We start from the raw sequence: 15,884 nt of genomic DNA on the forward strand, positions 1-15,884 counted from the left end.
TGATCGCCATAACTTAGGTCTGTCTAAGGAGTTGAAGTCCTTCATGAAGATGATGATTTGTAACCGTTGAATGTCAAAGATGAACATACATGTATGTCGTTGTCGTGGCCGAGAGGTTAAGGCGATGGATTTGAAATCCATTGGGGTCTCCCCGCGTAGGTTCGAGTCCTGCCGACAACGATAACATTATTGACTCAGGGTTGCTTAAAGTTAACCTGGAAAGAAGCACAAGTTCCTTGGACCATTTGATTAAACAAAAAAAAGGCCAGATCACATGTTGATCACATGAACTCCTGCACAGATTGATCTCTGAAGACACAGCTTCTTCCTCTGACCCATTTTGAAAGATTGACCATTTCTAACAAACAAACAAAAAAGCTTTTTCTTGATCGCCATAACTTAGGTCTGTCTCAGGAGTTGAAGTCCTTCATGAAGATGATGATTTGTAACCGTTGAATGTCAAATTAGAACATACATGTATGTCGTTGTCGTGGCCGAGAGGTTAAGGCGATGGATTTGAAATCCATTGGGGTCTCCCCGCGTAGGTTCGAGTCCTGCCGACAACGATAACATTATTGACTCAGGGTTGCTTAAAGTTAACCTGGAAAGAAGCACAAGTTCCTTGGACCATTTGATTAAACAAAAAAAAGGCCAGATCACATGTTGATCACATGAACTCCTGCACAGATTGATCTCTGAAGACACAGCTTCTTCCTCTGACCCATTTTGAAAGATTGACCATTTCTAACAAACAAACAAAAAAGCTTTTTCTTGATCGCCATAACTTAGGTCTGTCTCAGGAGTTGAAGTCCTTCATGAAGATGATGATTTGTAACCGTTGAATGTCAAAGATGAACATACATGGATGTCGTTGTTGTGGCCGAGAGGTTAAGGCGATGGATTTGAAATCCATTGGAGTCTCCCCGCGTAGGTTCGAGTCCTGCAGACAACGATAACATTATTGACTCAGGGTTGCTTAAAGTTAACCTGGAAAGAAGCACAAGTTCCTTGGACCATTTGATTAAACAAAAAAAAGGCCAGATCACATGTTGATCACATGAACTCCTGCACAGATTGATCTCTGAAGACACAGCTTCTTCCTCTGACCCATTTTGAAAGATTGACCATTTCTAACAAACAAACAAAAAAGCTTTTTCTTGATCGCCATAACTTAGGTCTGTCTCAGGAGTTGAAGTCCTTCATGAAGATGATGATTTGTAACCGTTGAATGTCAAAGATGAACATACATGTATGTCGTTGTCGTGGCCGAGAGGTTAAGGCGATGGATTAGAAATCCATTGGGGTCTCCCCGCGTAGGTTCAAATCCTGCCGACAACGATAACATTATTGACTCAGGGTTGCTTAAAGTTAACCTGGAAAGAAGCACAAGTTCCTTGGACCATTTGATTAAACAAAAAAAAAGGCCAGATCACATGTTGATCACATGAACTCTTGCACAGATTGATCTCTGAAGACACAGCTTCTTCCTCTGACCCATTTTGAAAGATTGACCATTTCTAACAAACAAACAAATAAGCTTTTTCTTGATCGCCATAACTTAGGTCTGTCTCAGGAGTTGAAGTCCTTCATGAAGATGATGATTTGTAACCGTTGAATGTCAAAGATGAACATACATGTATGTCGTTGTCGTGGCCGAGAGGTTAAGGCGATGGATTTGAAATCCATTGGGGTCTCCCCGCGTAGGTTCGAGTCCTGCCGACAACGATAACATTATTGACTCAGGGTTGCTTAAAGTTAACCTGGAAAGAAGCACAAGTTCCTTGGACCATTTGATTAAACAAAAAAAAGGCCAGATCACATGTTGATCACATGAACTCCTGCACAGATTGATCTCTGAAGACACAGCTTCTTCCTCTGACCCATTTTGAAAGATTGACCATTTCTAACAAACAAACAAAAAAGCTTTTTCTTGATCGCCATAACTTAGGTCTGTCTCAGGAGTTGAAGTCCTTCATGAAGATGATGATTTGTAACCGTTGAATGTCAAATTAGAACATACATGTATGTCGTTGTCGTGGCCGAGAGGTTAAGGCGATGGATTTGAAATCCATTGGGGTCTCCCCGCGTAGGTTCGAGTCCTGCCGACAACGATAACATTATTGACTCAGGGTTGCTTAAAGTTAACCTGGAAAGAAGCACAAGTTCCTTGGACCATTTGATTAAACAAAAAAAAGGCCAGATCACATGTTGATCACATGAACTCCTGCACAGATTGATCTCTGAAGACACAGCTTCTTCCTCTGACCCATTTTGAAAGATTGACCATTTCTAACAAACAAACAAATAAGCTTTTTCTTGATCGCCATAACTTAGGTCTGTCTCAGGAGTTGAAGTCCTTCATGAAGATGATGATTTGTAACCGTTGAATGTCAAAGATGAACATACATGTATGTCGTTGTCGTGGCCGAGAGGTTAAGGCGATGGATTAGAAATCCATTGGGGTCTCCCCGCGTAGGTTCGAGTCCTGCCGACAACGATAACATTATTGACTCAGGGTTGCTTAAAGTTAACCTGGAAAGAAGCACAAGTTCCTTGGACCATTTGATTAAACAAAAAAAAGGCCAGATCACATGTTGATCACATGAACTCCTGCACAGATTGATCTCTGAAGACACAGCTTCTTCCTCTGACCCATTTTGAAAGATTGACCATTTCTAACAAACAAACAAAAAAGCTTTTTCTTGATCGCCATAACTTAGGTCTGTCTCAGGAGTTGAAGTCCTTCATGAAGATGATGATTTGTAACCGTTGAATGTCAAAGATGAACATACATGTATGTCGTTGTCGTGGCCGAGAGGTTAAGGCGATGGATTAGAAATCCATTGGGGTCTCCCCGCGTAGGTTCAAATCCTGCCGACAACGATAACATTATTGACTCAGGGTTGCTTAAAGTTAACCTGGAAAGAAGCACAAGTTCCTTGGACCATTTGATTAAACAAAAAAAAGGCCAGATCACATGTTGATCACATGAACTCTTGCACAGATTGATCTCTGAAGACACAGCTTCTTCCTCTGACCCATTTTGAAAGATTGACCATTTCTAACAAACAAACAAATAAGCTTTTTCTTGATCGCCATAACTTAGGTCTGTCTCAGGAGTTGAAGTCCTTCATGAAGATGATGATTTGTAACCGTTGAATGTCAAATTAGAACATACATGTATGTCGTTGTCGTGGCCGAGAGGTTAAGGCAATGGATTTGAAATCCATTGGGGTCTCCCCGCGTAGGTTCGAGTCCTGCCGACAACGATAACATTATTGACTCAGGGTTGCTTAAAGTTAACCTGGAAAGAAGCACAAGTTCCTTGGACCATTTGATTAAACAAAAAAAAGGCCAGATCACATGTTGATCACATGAACTCCTGCACAGATTGATCTCTGAAGACACAGCTTCTTCCTCTGACCCATTTTGAAAGATTGACCATTTCTAACAAACAAACAAAAAAGCTTTTTCTTGATCGCCATAACTTAGGTCTGTCTCAGGAGTTGAAGTCCTTCATGAAGATGATGATTTGTAACCGTTGAATGTCAAATTAGAACATACATGTATGTCGTTGTCGTGGCCGAGAGGTTAAGGCGATGGATTTGAAATCCATTGGGGTCTCCCAGCGTAGGTTCGAGTCCTGCCGACAACGATAACATTATTGACTCAGGGTTGCTTAAAGTTAACCTGGAAAGAAGCACAAGTTCCTTGGACCATTTGATTAAACAAAAAAAAGGCCAGATCACATGTTGATCACATGAACTCCTGCACAGATTGATCTCTGAAGACACAGCTTCTTCCTCTGACCCATTTTGAAAGATTGACCATTTCTAACAAACAAACAAAAAAGCTTTTTCTTGATCGCCATAACTTAGGTCTGTCTCAGGAGTTGAAGTCCTTCATGAAGATGATGATTTGTAACCGTTGAATGTCAAAGATGAACATACATGTATGTCGTTGTTGTGGCCGAGAGGTTAAGGCGATGGATTTGAAATCCATTGGAATCTCCCCGCGTAGGTTCAAGTCCTGCAGTCAACGATAACATTATTGACTCAGGGTTGCTTAAAGTTAACCTGGAAAGAAGCACAAGTTCCTTGGACCATTTGATTAAACAAAAAAAAGGCCAGATCACATGTTGATCACATGAACTCCTGCACAGATTGATCTCTGAAGACACAGCTTCTTCCTCTAACCCATTTTGAAAGATTGACCATTTCTAACAAACAAACAAAAAAGCTTTTTCTTGATCGCCATAACTTAGGTCTGTCTCAGGAGTTGAAGTCCTTCATGAAGATGATGATTTGTAACCGTTGAATGTCAAATTAGAACATACATGTATGTCGTTGTCGTGGCCGAGAGGTTAAGGCGATGGATTAGAAATCCATTGGGGTCTCCCCGCGTAGGTTGAAATCCTGCCAACAACGATAACATTATTGACTCAGGGTTAATTAAAGTTAACCTGGAAAGAAGCACAAGTTCCTTGGACCATTTGATTAAACAAAAAAAAGGCCAGATCACATGTTGATCACATGAACTCTTGCACAGATTGATCTCTGAAGACACAGCTCCTTCCTCTGACCCATTGTGAAAGATTGACCATTTCTAACAAACAAACAAAAAAGCTTTTTCTTGATCGCCATAACTTAGGTCTGTCTCAGGAGTTGAAGTCCTTCATGAAGATGATGATTTGTAACCGTTGAATGTCAAAGATGAACATACATGTATGTCGTTGTCGTGGCTGAGAGGTTAAGGCGATGGATTTGAAATCCATTGGAGTCTCCCCGCGTAGGTTCGAGTCCTGCCAACAACGATAACATTATTGACTCAGGGTTGCTTAAAGTTAACCTGGAAAGAAGCACAAGTTCCTTGGACCATTTGATTAAACAAAAAAAAGGCCAGATCACATGTTGATCACATGAACTCCTGCACAGATTGATTTCTGAAGACACAGCTCCTTCCTCTGACCCATTTTGAAAGATTGACCATTTCTAACAAACAAACAAATAAGCTTTTTCTTGATCGCCATAACTTAGGTCTGTCTCAGGAGTTGAAGTCCTTCATGAAAATGATGAGTTGTAACCGTTGAACGTCAAAGGTGAACACAAGTGTATGTCGTTGTCGTGGCCGAGAGGTTAAGGCGATGGATTTGAAATCCATTGGGGTCTCCCCGCGTAGGTTCGAATCCTGCTGACAACGATAACATTATTGACTCAGGGTTGCTTAAAGTTAACCTGGAAAGAAGCACAAGTTCCTTGGACCATTTGATTAAACAAAAAAAAGGCCAGATCACATGTTGATCACATGAACTCTTGCACAGATTGATCTCTGAAGACACAGCTTCTTCCTCTGACCCATTTTGAAACATTGACCATTTCTAACAAACAAACAAAAAAGCTTTTTCTTGATCGCCATAACTTAGGTCTGTCTCAGGAGTTGAAGTCCTTCATGAAGATGATGATTTGTAACCGTTGAATGTCAAAGATGAACATAAATGTATGTCGTTGTCGTGGCCGAGAGGTTAAGGCGATGGATTTGAAATCCATTGGGGTCTCCCAGCGTAGGTTCGAGTCCTGCCGACAACGATAACATTATTGACTCAGGGTTGCTTAAAGTTAACCTGGAAAGAAGCACAAGTTCCTTGGACCATTTGATTAAACAAAAAAAAGGCCAGATCACATGTTGATCACATGAACTCCTGCACAGATTGATCTCTGAAGACACAGCTTCTTCCTCTGACCCATTTTGAAAGATTGACCATTTCTAACAAACAAACAAAAAAGCTTTTTCTTGATCGCCATAACTTAGGTCTGTCTCAGGAGTTGAAGTCCTTCATGAAGATGATGATTTGTAACCGTTGAATGTCAAAGATGAACATACATGTATGTCGTTGTTGTGGCCGAGAGGCTAAGGCGATGGATTTGAAATCCATTGGAGTCTCCCCGCGTAGGTTCGAGTCCTGCAGACAACGATAACATTATTGACTCAGGGTTGCTTAAAGTTAACCTGGAAAGAAGCACAAGTTCCTTGGACCATTTGATTAAACAAAAAAAAGGCCAGATCACATGTTGATCACATGAACTCCTGCACAGATTGATCTCTGAAGACACAGCTTCTTCCTCTGACCCATTTTGAAAGATTGACCATTTCTAACAAACAAACAAATAAGCTTTTTCTTGATCGCCATAACTTAGGTCTGTCTCAGGAGTTGAAGTCCTTCATGAAGATGATGATTTGTAACCGTTGAATGTCAAAGATGAACATACATGTATGTCGTTGTCGTGGCCGAGAGGTTAAGGCGATGGATTAGAAATCCATTGGGGTCTCCCCGCGTAGGTTCGAGTCCTGCCGACAACGATAACATTATTGACTCAGGGTTGCTTAAAGTTAACCTGGAAAGAAGCACAAGTTCCTTGGACCATTTGATTAAACAAAAAAAAGGCCAGATCACATGTTGATCACATGAACTCCTGCACAGATTGATCTCTGAAGACACAGCTTCTTCCTCTGACCCATTTTGAAAGATTGACCATTTCTAACAAACAAACAAATAAGCTTTTTCTTGATCGCCATAACTTAGGTCTGTCTCAGGAGTTGAAGTCCTTCATGAAGATGATGATTTGTAACCGTTGAATGTCAAAGATGAACATACATGTATGTCGTTGTCGTGGCCGAGAGGTTAAGGCGATGGATTAGAAATCCATTGGGGTCTCCCCGCGTAGGTTCGAGTCCTGCCGACAACGATAACATTATTGACTCAGGGTTGCTTAAAGTTAACCTGGAAAGAAGCACAAGTTCCTTGGACCATTTGATTAAACAAAAAAAAGGCCAGATCACATGTTGATCACATGAACTCCTGCACAGATTGATCTCTGAAGACACAGCTTCTTCCTCTAACCCATTTTGAAAGATTGACCATTTCTAACAAACAAACAAAAAAGCTTTTTCTTGATCGCCATAACTTAGGTCTGTCTCAGGAGTTGAAGTCCTTCATGAAGATGATGATTTGTAACCGTTGAATGTCAAAGATGAACATACATGTATGTCGTTGTCGTGGCCGAGAGGTTAAGGCGATGGATTAGAAATCCATTGGGGTCTCCCCGCGTAGGTTGAAATCCTGCCAACAACGATAACATTATTGACTCAGGGTTGCTTAAAGTTAACCTGGAAAGAAGCACAAGTTCCTTGGACCATTTGATTAAACAAAAAAAAGGCCAGATCACATGTTGATCACATGAACTCTTGCACAGATTGATCTCTGAAGACACAGCTCCTTCCTCTGACCCATTGTGAAAGATTGACCATTTCTAACAAACAAACAAAAAAGCTTTTTCTTGATCGCCATAACTTAGGTCTGTCTCAGGAGTTGAAGTCCTTCATGAAGATGATGATTTGTAACCGTTGAATGTCAAAGATGAACATACATGTATGTCGTTGTTGTGGCCGAGAGGCTAAGGCGATGGATTTGAAATCCATTGGAGTCTCCCCGCGTAGGTTCGAGTCCTGCAGACAACGATAACATTATTGACTCAGGGTTGCTTAAAGTTAACCTGGAAAGAAGCACAAGTTCCTTGGACCATTTGATTAAACAAAAAAAAAGGCCAGATCACATGTTGATCACATGAACTCCTGCACAGATTGATCTCTGAAGACACAGCTTCTTCCTCTGACCCATTTTGAAAGATTGACCATTTCTAACAAACAAACAAAAAAGCTTTTTCTTGATCGCCATAGCTTAGGTCTGTCTCAGGAGTTGAAGTCCTTCATGAAGATGATGATTTGTAACCGTTGAATGTCAAATTAGAACATACATGTATGTCGTTGTCGTGGCCGAGAGGTTAAGGCGATGGATTTGAAATCCATTGGGGTCTCCCCGCGTAGGTTCGAGTCCTGCCGACAACGATAACATTATTGACTCAGGGTTGCTTAAAGTTAACCTGGAAAGAAGCACAAGTTCCTTGGACCATTTGATTAAACAAAAAAAAGGCCAGATCACATGTTGATCACATGAACTCCTGCACAGATTGATCTCTGAAGACACAGCTTCTTCCTCTGACCCATTTTGAAAGATTGACCATTTCTAACAAACAAACAAATAAGCTTTTTCTTGATCGCCATAACTTAGGTCTGTCTCAGGAGTTGAAGTCCTTCATGAAGATGATGATTTGTAACCGTTGAATGTCAAAGATGAACATACATGTATGTCGTTGTCGTGGCCGAGAGGTTAAGGCGATGGATTAGAAATCCATTGGGGTCTCCCCGCGTCGGTTCAAATCCTGCCGACAACGATAACATTATTGACTCAGGGTTGCTTAAAGTTAACCTGGAAAGAAGCACAAGTTCCTTGGACCATTTGATTAAACAAAAAAAAGGCCAGATCACATGTTGATCACATGAACTCTTGCACAGATTGATCTCTGAAGACACAGCTTCTTCCTCTGACCCATTTTGAAAGATTGACCATTTCTAACAAACAAACAAATAAGCTTTTTCTTGATCGCCATAACTTAGGTCTGTCTCAGGAGTTGAAGTCCTTCATGAAGATGATGATTTGTAACCGTTGAATGTCAAAGATGAACATACATGTATGTCGTTGTCGTGGCCGAGAGGTTAAGGCGATGGATTTGAAATCCATTGCGGTCTCCCCGCGTAGGTTCGAGTCCTGCCGACAACGACAACATTATTGACTCAGGGTTGCTTAAAGTTAACCTGGAAAGAAGCACAAGTTCCTTGGACCATTTGATTAAACAAAAAAAAGGCCAGATCACATGTTGATCACATGAACTCCTGCACAGATTGATCTCTGAAGACACAGCTTCTTCCTCTGACCCATTTTGAAAGATTGACCATTTCTAACAAACAAACAAAAAAGCTTTTTCTTGATCGCCATAACTTAGGTCTGTCTCAGGAGTTGAAGTCCTTCATGAAGATGATGATTTGTAACCGTTGAATGTCAAAGATGAACATACATGTATGTCGTTGTCGTGGCCGAGAGGTTAAGGCGATGGATTAGAAATCCATTGGGGTCTCCCCGCGTAGGTTCAAATCCTGCCGACAACGATAACATTATTGACTCAGGGTTGCTTAAAGTTAACCTGGAAAGAAGCACAAGTTCCTTGGACCATTTGATTAAACAAAAAAAAAGGCCAGATCACATGTTGATCACATGAACTCTTGCACAGATTGATCTCTGAAGACACAGCTTCTTCCTCTGACCCATTTTGAAAGATTGACCATTTCTAACAAACAAACAAATAAGCTTTTTCTTGATCGCCATAACTTAGGTCTGTCTCAGGAGTTGAAGTCCTTCATGAAGATGATGATTTGTAACCGTTGAATGTCAAAGATGAACATACATGTATGTCGTTGTCGTGGCCGAGAGGTTAAGGCGATGGATTTGAAATCCATTGGGGTCTCCCCGCGTAGGTTCGAGTCCTGCCGACAACGATAACATTATTGACTCAGGGTTGCTTAAAGTTAACCTGGAAAGAAGCACAAGTTCCTTGGACCATTTGATTAAACAAAAAAAAGGCCAGATCACATGTTGATCACATGAACTCCTGCACAGATTGATCTCTGAAGACACAGCTTCTTCCTCTGACCCATTTTGAAAGATTGACCATTTCTAACAAACAAACAAAAAAGCTTTTTCTTGATCGCCATAACTTAGGTCTGTCTCAGGAGTTGAAGTCCTTCATGAAGATGATGATTTGTAACCGTTGAATGTCAAATTAGAACATACATGTATGTCGTTGTCGTGGCCGAGAGGTTAAGGCGATGGATTTGAAATCCATTGGGGTCTCCCCGCGTAGGTTCGAGTCCTGCCGACAACGATAACATTATTGACTCAGGGTTGCTTAAAGTTAACCTGGAAAGAAGCACAAGTTCCTTGGACCATTTGATTAAACAAAAAAAAGGCCAGATCACATGTTGATCACATGAACTCCTGCACAGATTGATCTCTGAAGACACAGCTTCTTCCTCTGACCCATTTTGAAAGATTGACCATTTCTAACAAACAAACAAAAAAGCTTTTTCTTGATCGCCATAACTTAGGTCTGTCTCAGGAGTTGAAGTCCTTCATGAAGATGATGATTTGTAACCGTTGAATGTCAAAGATGAACATACATGGATGTCGTTGTTGTGGCCGAGAGGTTAAGGCGATGGATTTGAAATCCATTGGAGTCTCCCCGCGTAGGTTCGAGTCCTGCAGACAACGATAACATTATTGACTCAGGGTTGCTTAAAGTTAACCTGGAAAGAAGCACAAGTTCCTTGGACCATTTGATTAAACAAAAAAAAGGCCAGATCACATGTTGATCACATGAACTCCTGCACAGATTGATCTCTGAAGACACAGCTTCTTCCTCTGACCCATTTTGAAAGATTGACCATTTCTAACAAACAAACAAAAAAGCTTTTTCTTGATCGCCATAACTTAGGTCTGTCTCAGGAGTTGAAGTCCTTCATGAAGATGATGATTTGTAACCGTTGAATGTCAAAGATGAACATACATGTATGTCGTTGTCGTGGCCGAGAGGTTAAGGCGATGGATTAGAAATCCATTGGGGTCTCCCCGCGTAGGTTCAAATCCTGCCGACAACGATAACATTATTGACTCAGGGTTGCTTAAAGTTAACCTGGAAAGAAGCACAAGTTCCTTGGACCATTTGATTAAACAAAAAAAAAGGCCAGATCACATGTTGATCACATGAACTCTTGCACAGATTGATCTCTGAAGACACAGCTTCTTCCTCTGACCCATTTTGAAAGATTGACCATTTCTAACAAACAAACAAATAAGCTTTTTCTTGATCGCCATAACTTAGGTCTGTCTCAGGAGTTGAAGTCCTTCATGAAGATGATGATTTGTAACCGTTGAATGTCAAAGATGAACATACATGTATGTCGTTGTCGTGGCCGAGAGGTTAAGGCGATGGATTTGAAATCCATTGGGGTCTCCCCGCGTAGGTTCGAGTCCTGCCGACAACGATAACATTATTGACTCAGGGTTGCTTAAAGTTAACCTGGAAAGAAGCACAAGTTCCTTGGACCATTTGATTAAACAAAAAAAAGGCCAGATCACATGTTGATCACATGAACTCCTGCACAGATTGATCTCTGAAGACACAGCTTCTTCCTCTGACCCATTTTGAAAGATTGACCATTTCTAACAAACAAACAAAAAAGCTTTTTCTTGATCGCCATAACTTAGGTCTGTCTCAGGAGTTGAAGTCCTTCATGAAGATGATGATTTGTAACCGTTGAATGTCAAATTAGAACATACATGTATGTCGTTGTCGTGGCCGAGAGGTTAAGGCGATGGATTTGAAATCCATTGGGGTCTCCCCGCGTAGGTTCGAGTCCTGCCGACAACGATAACATTATTGACTCAGGGTTGCTTAAAGTTAACCTGGAAAGAAGCACAAGTTCCTTGGACCATTTGATTAAACAAAAAAAAGGCCAGATCACATGTTGATCACATGAACTCCTGCACAGATTGATCTCTGAAGACACAGCTTCTTCCTCTGACCCATTTTGAAAGATTGACCATTTCTAACAAACAAACAAATAAGCTTTTTCTTGATCGCCATAACTTAGGTCTGTCTCAGGAGTTGAAGTCCTTCATGAAGATGATGATTTGTAACCGTTGAATGTCAAAGATGAACATACATGTATGTCGTTGTCGTGGCCGAGAGGTTAAGGCGATGGATTAGAAATCCATTGGGGTCTCCCCGCGTAGGTTCGAGTCCTGCCGACAACGATAACATTATTGACTCAGGGTTGCTTAAAGTTAACCTGGAAAGAAGCACAAGTTCCTTGGACCATTTGATTAAACAAAAAAAAGGCCAGATCACATGTTGATCACATGAACTCCTGCACAGATTGATCTCTGAAGACACAGCTTCTTCCTCTGACCCATTTTGAAAGATTGACCATTTCTAACAAACAAACAAAAAAGCTTTTTCTTGATCGCCATAACTTAGGTCTGTCTCAGGAGTTGAAGTCCTTCATGAAGATGATGATTTGTAACCGTTGAATGTCAAAGATGAACATACATGTATGTCGTTGTCGTGGCCGAGAGGTTAAGGCGATGGATTAGAAATCCATTGGGGTCTCCCCGCGTAGGTTCAAATCCTGCCGACAACGATAACATTATTGACTCAGGGTTGCTTAAAGTTAACCTGGAAAGAAGCACAAGTTCCTTGGACCATTTGATTAAACAAAAAAAAGGCCAGATCACATGTTGATCACATGAACTCTTGCACAGATTGATCTCTGAAGACACAGCTTCTTCCTCTGACCCATTTTGAAAGATTGACCATTTCTAACAAACAAACAAATAAGCTTTTTCTTGATCGCCATAACTTAGGTCTGTCTCAGGAGTTGAAGTCCTTCATGAAGATGATGATTTGTAACCGTTGAATGTCAAATTAGAACATACATGTATGTCGTTGTCGTGGCCGAGAGGTTAAGGCAATGGATTTGAAATCCATTGGGGTCTCCCCGCGTAGGTTCGAGTCCTGCCGACAACGATAACATTATTGACTCAGGGTTGCTTAAAGTTAACCTGGAAAGAAGCACAAGTTCCTTGGACCATTTGATTAAACAAAAAAAAGGCCAGATCACATGTTGATCACATGAACTCTTGCACAGATTGATCTCTGAAGACACAGCTTCTTCCTCTGACCCATTTTGAAAGATTGACCATTTCTAACAAACAAACAAAAAAGCTTTTTCTTGATCGCCATAACTTAGGTCTGTCTCAGGAGTTGAAGTCCTTCATGAAGATGATGATTTGTAACCGTTGAATGTCAAATTAGAACATACATGTATGTCGTTGTCGTGGCCGAGAGGTTAAGGCGATGGATTTGAAATCCATTGGGGTCTCCCAGCGTAGGTTCGAGTCCTGCCGACAACGATAACATTATTGACTCAGGGTTGCTTAAAGTTAACCTGGAAAGAAGCACAAGTTCCTTGGACCATTTGATTAAACAAAAAAAAGGCCAGATCACATGTTGATCACATGAACTCCTGCACAGATTGATCTCTGAAGACACAACTTCTTCCTCTGACCCATTTTGAAAGATTGACCATTTCTAACAAACAAACAAAAAAGCTTTTTCTTGATCGCCATAACTTAGGTCTGTCTCAGGAGTTGAAGTCCTTCATGAAGATGATGATTTGTAACCGTTGAATGTCAAAGATGAACATACATGTATGTCGTTGTTGTGGCCGAGAGGTTAAGGCGATGGATTTGAAATCCATTGGAATCTCCCCGCGTAGGTTCAAGTCCTGCAGTCAACGATAACATTATTGACTCAGGGTTGCTTAAAGTTAACCTGGAAAGAAGCACAAGTTCCTTGGACCATTTGATTAAACAAAAAAAAGGCCAGATCACATGTTGATCACATGAACTCCTGCACAGATTGATCTCTGAAGACACAGCTTCTTCCTCTAACCCATTTTGAAAGATTGACCATTTCTAACAAACAAACAAAAAAGCTTTTTCTTGATCGCCATAACTTAGGTCTGTCTCAGGAGTTGAAGTCCTTCATGAAGATGATGATTTGTAACCGTTGAATGTCAAAGATGAACATACATGTATGTCGTTGTCGTGGCCGAGAGGTTAAGGCGATGGATTAGAAATCCATTGGGGTCTCCCCGCGTAGGTTGAAATCCTGCCAACAACGATAACATTATTGACTCAGGGTTAATTAAAGTTAACCTGGAAAGAAGCACAAGTTCCTTGGACCATTTGATTAAACAAAAAAAAGGCCAGATCACATGTTGATCACATGAACTCTTGCACAGATTGATCTCTGAAGACACAGCTCCTTCCTCTGACCCATTGTGAAAGATTGACCATTTCTAACAAACAAACAAAAAAGCTTTTTCTTGATCGCCATAACTTAGGTCTGTCTCAGGAGTTGAAGTCCTTCATGAAGATGATGATTTGTAACCGTTGAATGTCAAAGATGAACATACATGTATGTCGTTGTTGTGGCTGAGAGGTTAAGGCGATGGATTTGAAATCCATTGGAGTCTCCCCGCGTAGGTTCGAGTCCTGCCAACAACGATAACATTATTGACTCAGGGTTGCTTAAAGTTAACCTGGAAAGAAGCACAAGTTCCTTGGACCATTTGATTAAACAAAAAAAAGGCCAGATCACATGTTGATCACATGAACTCCTGCACAGATTGATTTCTGAAGACACAGCTCCTTCCTCTGACCCATTTTGAAAGATTGACCATTTCTAACAAACAAACAAATAAGCTTTTTCTTGATCGCCATAACTTAGGTCTGTCTCAGGAGTTGAAGTCCTTCATGAAAATGATGAGTTGTAACCGTTGAACGTCAAAGGTGAACACAAGTGTATGTCGTTGTCGTGGCCGAGAGGTTAAGGCGATGGATTTGAAATCCATTGGGGTCTCCCCGCGTAGGTTCGAATCCTGCTGACAACGATAACATTATTGACTCAGGGTTGCTTAAAGTTAACCTGGAAAGAAGCACAAGTTCCTTGGACCATTTGATTAAACAAAAAAAAGGCCAGATCACATGTTGATCACATGAACTCTTGCACAGATTGATCTCTGAAGACACAGCTTCTTCCTCTGACCCATTTTGAAACATTGACCATTTCTAACAAACAAACAAAAAAGCTTTTTCTTGATCGCCATAACTTAGGTCTGTCTCAGGAGTTGAAGTCCTTCATGAAGATGATGATTTGTAACCGTTGAATGTCAAAGATGAACATAAATGTATGTCGTTGTCGTGGCCGAGAGGTTAAGGCGATGGATTTGAAATCCATTGGGGTCTCCCAGCGTAGGTTCGAGTCCTGCTGACAACGATAACATTATTGACTCAGGGTTGCTTAAAGTTAACCTGGAAAGAAGCACAAGTTCCTTGGACCATTTGATTAAACAAAAAAAAGGCCAGATCACATGTTGATCACATGAACTCCTGCACAGATTGATCTCTGAAGACACAGCTTCTTCCTCTGACCCATTTTGAAAGATTGACCATTTCTAACAAACAAACAAAAAAGCTTTTTCTTGATCGCCATAACTTAGGTCTGTCTCAGGAGTTGAAGTCCTTCATGAAGATGATGATTTGTAACCGTTGAATGTCAAAGATGAACATACATGTATGTCGTTGTTGTGGCCGAGAGGCTAAGGCGATGGATTTGAAATCCATTGGAGTCTCCCCGCGTAGGTTCGAGTCCTGCAGACAACGATAACATTATTGACTCAGGGTTGCTTAAAGTTAACCTGGAAAGAAGCACAAGTTCCTTGGACCATTTGATTAAACAAAAAAAAGGCCAGATCACATGTTGATCACATGAACTCCTGCACAGATTGATCTCTGAAGACACAGCTTCTTCCTCTGACCCATTTTGAAAGATTGACCATTTCTAACAAACAAACAAATAAGCTTTTTCTTGATCGCCATAACTTAGGTCTGTCTCAGGAGTTGAAGTCCTTCATGAAGATGATGATTTGTAACCGTTGAATGTCAAAGATGAACATACATGTATGTCGTTGTCGTGGCCGAGAGGTTAAGGCGATGGATTAGAAATCCATTGGGGTCTCCCCGCGTAGGTTCGAGTCCTGCCGACAACGATAACATTATTGACTCAGGGTTGCTTAAAGTTAACCTGGAAAGAAGCACAAGTTCCTTGGACCATTTGATTAAACAAAAAAAAGGCCAGATCACATGTTGATCACATGAACTCCTGCACAGATTGATCTCTGAAGACACAGCTTCTTCCTCTGACCCATTTTGAAAGATTGACCATTTCTAACAAACAAACAAATAAGCTTTTTCTTGATCGCCATAACTTAGGTCTGTCTCAGGAGTTGAAGTCCTTCATGAAGATGAT

General features: G+C 41.0%; 36 non-coding genes across 36 annotated transcripts; all 36 read left to right on the forward strand.

Annotated features, from left to right (window-relative positions):
* The first annotated feature begins 98 nt into the window (after positions 1-98).
* trnas-uga (transfer RNA serine (anticodon UGA)) lies at positions 99-180 on the forward strand. The gene has a single exon. It is a non-coding gene; the product is annotated as a tRNA-Ser (tRNA).
* A 304-nt stretch (positions 181-484) lies between these two features.
* On the forward strand, positions 485-566 carry trnas-uga (transfer RNA serine (anticodon UGA)). Its single transcript has one exon. It is a non-coding gene; the product is annotated as a tRNA-Ser (tRNA).
* Positions 567-870: 304 nt separating this feature from the next.
* Positions 871-952, forward strand: trnas-uga (transfer RNA serine (anticodon UGA)). Its single transcript has one exon. It is a non-coding gene; the product is annotated as a tRNA-Ser (tRNA).
* Positions 953-1,256: 304 nt separating this feature from the next.
* On the forward strand, positions 1,257-1,338 carry trnas-aga (transfer RNA serine (anticodon AGA)). The gene has a single exon. It is a non-coding gene; the product is annotated as a tRNA-Ser (tRNA).
* Positions 1,339-1,643: 305 nt separating this feature from the next.
* On the forward strand, positions 1,644-1,725 carry trnas-uga (transfer RNA serine (anticodon UGA)). The gene has a single exon. It is a non-coding gene; the product is annotated as a tRNA-Ser (tRNA).
* A 304-nt stretch (positions 1,726-2,029) lies between these two features.
* trnas-uga (transfer RNA serine (anticodon UGA)) lies at positions 2,030-2,111 on the forward strand. Its single transcript has one exon. It is a non-coding gene; the product is annotated as a tRNA-Ser (tRNA).
* Positions 2,112-2,415: 304 nt separating this feature from the next.
* trnas-aga (transfer RNA serine (anticodon AGA)) lies at positions 2,416-2,497 on the forward strand. Its single transcript has one exon. It is a non-coding gene; the product is annotated as a tRNA-Ser (tRNA).
* Positions 2,498-2,801: 304 nt separating this feature from the next.
* On the forward strand, positions 2,802-2,883 carry trnas-aga (transfer RNA serine (anticodon AGA)). Its single transcript has one exon. It is a non-coding gene; the product is annotated as a tRNA-Ser (tRNA).
* A 304-nt stretch (positions 2,884-3,187) lies between these two features.
* trnas-uga (transfer RNA serine (anticodon UGA)) lies at positions 3,188-3,269 on the forward strand. Its single transcript has one exon. It is a non-coding gene; the product is annotated as a tRNA-Ser (tRNA).
* A 304-nt stretch (positions 3,270-3,573) lies between these two features.
* On the forward strand, positions 3,574-3,655 carry trnas-uga (transfer RNA serine (anticodon UGA)). The gene has a single exon. It is a non-coding gene; the product is annotated as a tRNA-Ser (tRNA).
* Positions 3,656-4,731: 1,076 nt separating this feature from the next.
* Positions 4,732-4,813, forward strand: trnas-uga (transfer RNA serine (anticodon UGA)). Its single transcript has one exon. It is a non-coding gene; the product is annotated as a tRNA-Ser (tRNA).
* A 304-nt stretch (positions 4,814-5,117) lies between these two features.
* On the forward strand, positions 5,118-5,199 carry trnas-uga (transfer RNA serine (anticodon UGA)). Its single transcript has one exon. It is a non-coding gene; the product is annotated as a tRNA-Ser (tRNA).
* Positions 5,200-5,503: 304 nt separating this feature from the next.
* On the forward strand, positions 5,504-5,585 carry trnas-uga (transfer RNA serine (anticodon UGA)). Its single transcript has one exon. It is a non-coding gene; the product is annotated as a tRNA-Ser (tRNA).
* A 304-nt stretch (positions 5,586-5,889) lies between these two features.
* On the forward strand, positions 5,890-5,971 carry trnas-uga (transfer RNA serine (anticodon UGA)). The gene has a single exon. It is a non-coding gene; the product is annotated as a tRNA-Ser (tRNA).
* A 304-nt stretch (positions 5,972-6,275) lies between these two features.
* trnas-aga (transfer RNA serine (anticodon AGA)) lies at positions 6,276-6,357 on the forward strand. The gene has a single exon. It is a non-coding gene; the product is annotated as a tRNA-Ser (tRNA).
* Positions 6,358-6,661: 304 nt separating this feature from the next.
* On the forward strand, positions 6,662-6,743 carry trnas-aga (transfer RNA serine (anticodon AGA)). Its single transcript has one exon. It is a non-coding gene; the product is annotated as a tRNA-Ser (tRNA).
* Positions 6,744-7,433: 690 nt separating this feature from the next.
* trnas-uga (transfer RNA serine (anticodon UGA)) lies at positions 7,434-7,515 on the forward strand. The gene has a single exon. It is a non-coding gene; the product is annotated as a tRNA-Ser (tRNA).
* Positions 7,516-7,820: 305 nt separating this feature from the next.
* trnas-uga (transfer RNA serine (anticodon UGA)) lies at positions 7,821-7,902 on the forward strand. The gene has a single exon. It is a non-coding gene; the product is annotated as a tRNA-Ser (tRNA).
* A 304-nt stretch (positions 7,903-8,206) lies between these two features.
* Positions 8,207-8,288, forward strand: trnas-aga (transfer RNA serine (anticodon AGA)). Its single transcript has one exon. It is a non-coding gene; the product is annotated as a tRNA-Ser (tRNA).
* A 304-nt stretch (positions 8,289-8,592) lies between these two features.
* Positions 8,593-8,674, forward strand: trnas-uga (transfer RNA serine (anticodon UGA)). Its single transcript has one exon. It is a non-coding gene; the product is annotated as a tRNA-Ser (tRNA).
* Positions 8,675-8,978: 304 nt separating this feature from the next.
* trnas-aga (transfer RNA serine (anticodon AGA)) lies at positions 8,979-9,060 on the forward strand. Its single transcript has one exon. It is a non-coding gene; the product is annotated as a tRNA-Ser (tRNA).
* A 305-nt stretch (positions 9,061-9,365) lies between these two features.
* Positions 9,366-9,447, forward strand: trnas-uga (transfer RNA serine (anticodon UGA)). Its single transcript has one exon. It is a non-coding gene; the product is annotated as a tRNA-Ser (tRNA).
* A 304-nt stretch (positions 9,448-9,751) lies between these two features.
* Positions 9,752-9,833, forward strand: trnas-uga (transfer RNA serine (anticodon UGA)). The gene has a single exon. It is a non-coding gene; the product is annotated as a tRNA-Ser (tRNA).
* Positions 9,834-10,137: 304 nt separating this feature from the next.
* Positions 10,138-10,219, forward strand: trnas-uga (transfer RNA serine (anticodon UGA)). Its single transcript has one exon. It is a non-coding gene; the product is annotated as a tRNA-Ser (tRNA).
* A 304-nt stretch (positions 10,220-10,523) lies between these two features.
* On the forward strand, positions 10,524-10,605 carry trnas-aga (transfer RNA serine (anticodon AGA)). Its single transcript has one exon. It is a non-coding gene; the product is annotated as a tRNA-Ser (tRNA).
* Positions 10,606-10,910: 305 nt separating this feature from the next.
* Positions 10,911-10,992, forward strand: trnas-uga (transfer RNA serine (anticodon UGA)). Its single transcript has one exon. It is a non-coding gene; the product is annotated as a tRNA-Ser (tRNA).
* Positions 10,993-11,296: 304 nt separating this feature from the next.
* trnas-uga (transfer RNA serine (anticodon UGA)) lies at positions 11,297-11,378 on the forward strand. Its single transcript has one exon. It is a non-coding gene; the product is annotated as a tRNA-Ser (tRNA).
* Positions 11,379-11,682: 304 nt separating this feature from the next.
* On the forward strand, positions 11,683-11,764 carry trnas-aga (transfer RNA serine (anticodon AGA)). Its single transcript has one exon. It is a non-coding gene; the product is annotated as a tRNA-Ser (tRNA).
* A 304-nt stretch (positions 11,765-12,068) lies between these two features.
* trnas-aga (transfer RNA serine (anticodon AGA)) lies at positions 12,069-12,150 on the forward strand. Its single transcript has one exon. It is a non-coding gene; the product is annotated as a tRNA-Ser (tRNA).
* A 304-nt stretch (positions 12,151-12,454) lies between these two features.
* Positions 12,455-12,536, forward strand: trnas-uga (transfer RNA serine (anticodon UGA)). The gene has a single exon. It is a non-coding gene; the product is annotated as a tRNA-Ser (tRNA).
* A 304-nt stretch (positions 12,537-12,840) lies between these two features.
* trnas-uga (transfer RNA serine (anticodon UGA)) lies at positions 12,841-12,922 on the forward strand. The gene has a single exon. It is a non-coding gene; the product is annotated as a tRNA-Ser (tRNA).
* A 1,076-nt stretch (positions 12,923-13,998) lies between these two features.
* On the forward strand, positions 13,999-14,080 carry trnas-uga (transfer RNA serine (anticodon UGA)). Its single transcript has one exon. It is a non-coding gene; the product is annotated as a tRNA-Ser (tRNA).
* Positions 14,081-14,384: 304 nt separating this feature from the next.
* On the forward strand, positions 14,385-14,466 carry trnas-uga (transfer RNA serine (anticodon UGA)). Its single transcript has one exon. It is a non-coding gene; the product is annotated as a tRNA-Ser (tRNA).
* A 304-nt stretch (positions 14,467-14,770) lies between these two features.
* On the forward strand, positions 14,771-14,852 carry trnas-uga (transfer RNA serine (anticodon UGA)). The gene has a single exon. It is a non-coding gene; the product is annotated as a tRNA-Ser (tRNA).
* A 304-nt stretch (positions 14,853-15,156) lies between these two features.
* On the forward strand, positions 15,157-15,238 carry trnas-uga (transfer RNA serine (anticodon UGA)). Its single transcript has one exon. It is a non-coding gene; the product is annotated as a tRNA-Ser (tRNA).
* Positions 15,239-15,542: 304 nt separating this feature from the next.
* trnas-aga (transfer RNA serine (anticodon AGA)) lies at positions 15,543-15,624 on the forward strand. The gene has a single exon. It is a non-coding gene; the product is annotated as a tRNA-Ser (tRNA).
* Positions 15,625-15,884: the final 260 nt, after the last annotated feature.

The sequence above is a fragment of the Odontesthes bonariensis genome, chromosome 11 (genome assembly GCF_027942865.1).
Source record: "Odontesthes bonariensis isolate fOdoBon6 chromosome 11, fOdoBon6.hap1, whole genome shotgun sequence".
Taxonomy (NCBI): Eukaryota; Metazoa; Chordata; class Actinopteri; order Atheriniformes; family Atherinopsidae; genus Odontesthes; species Odontesthes bonariensis.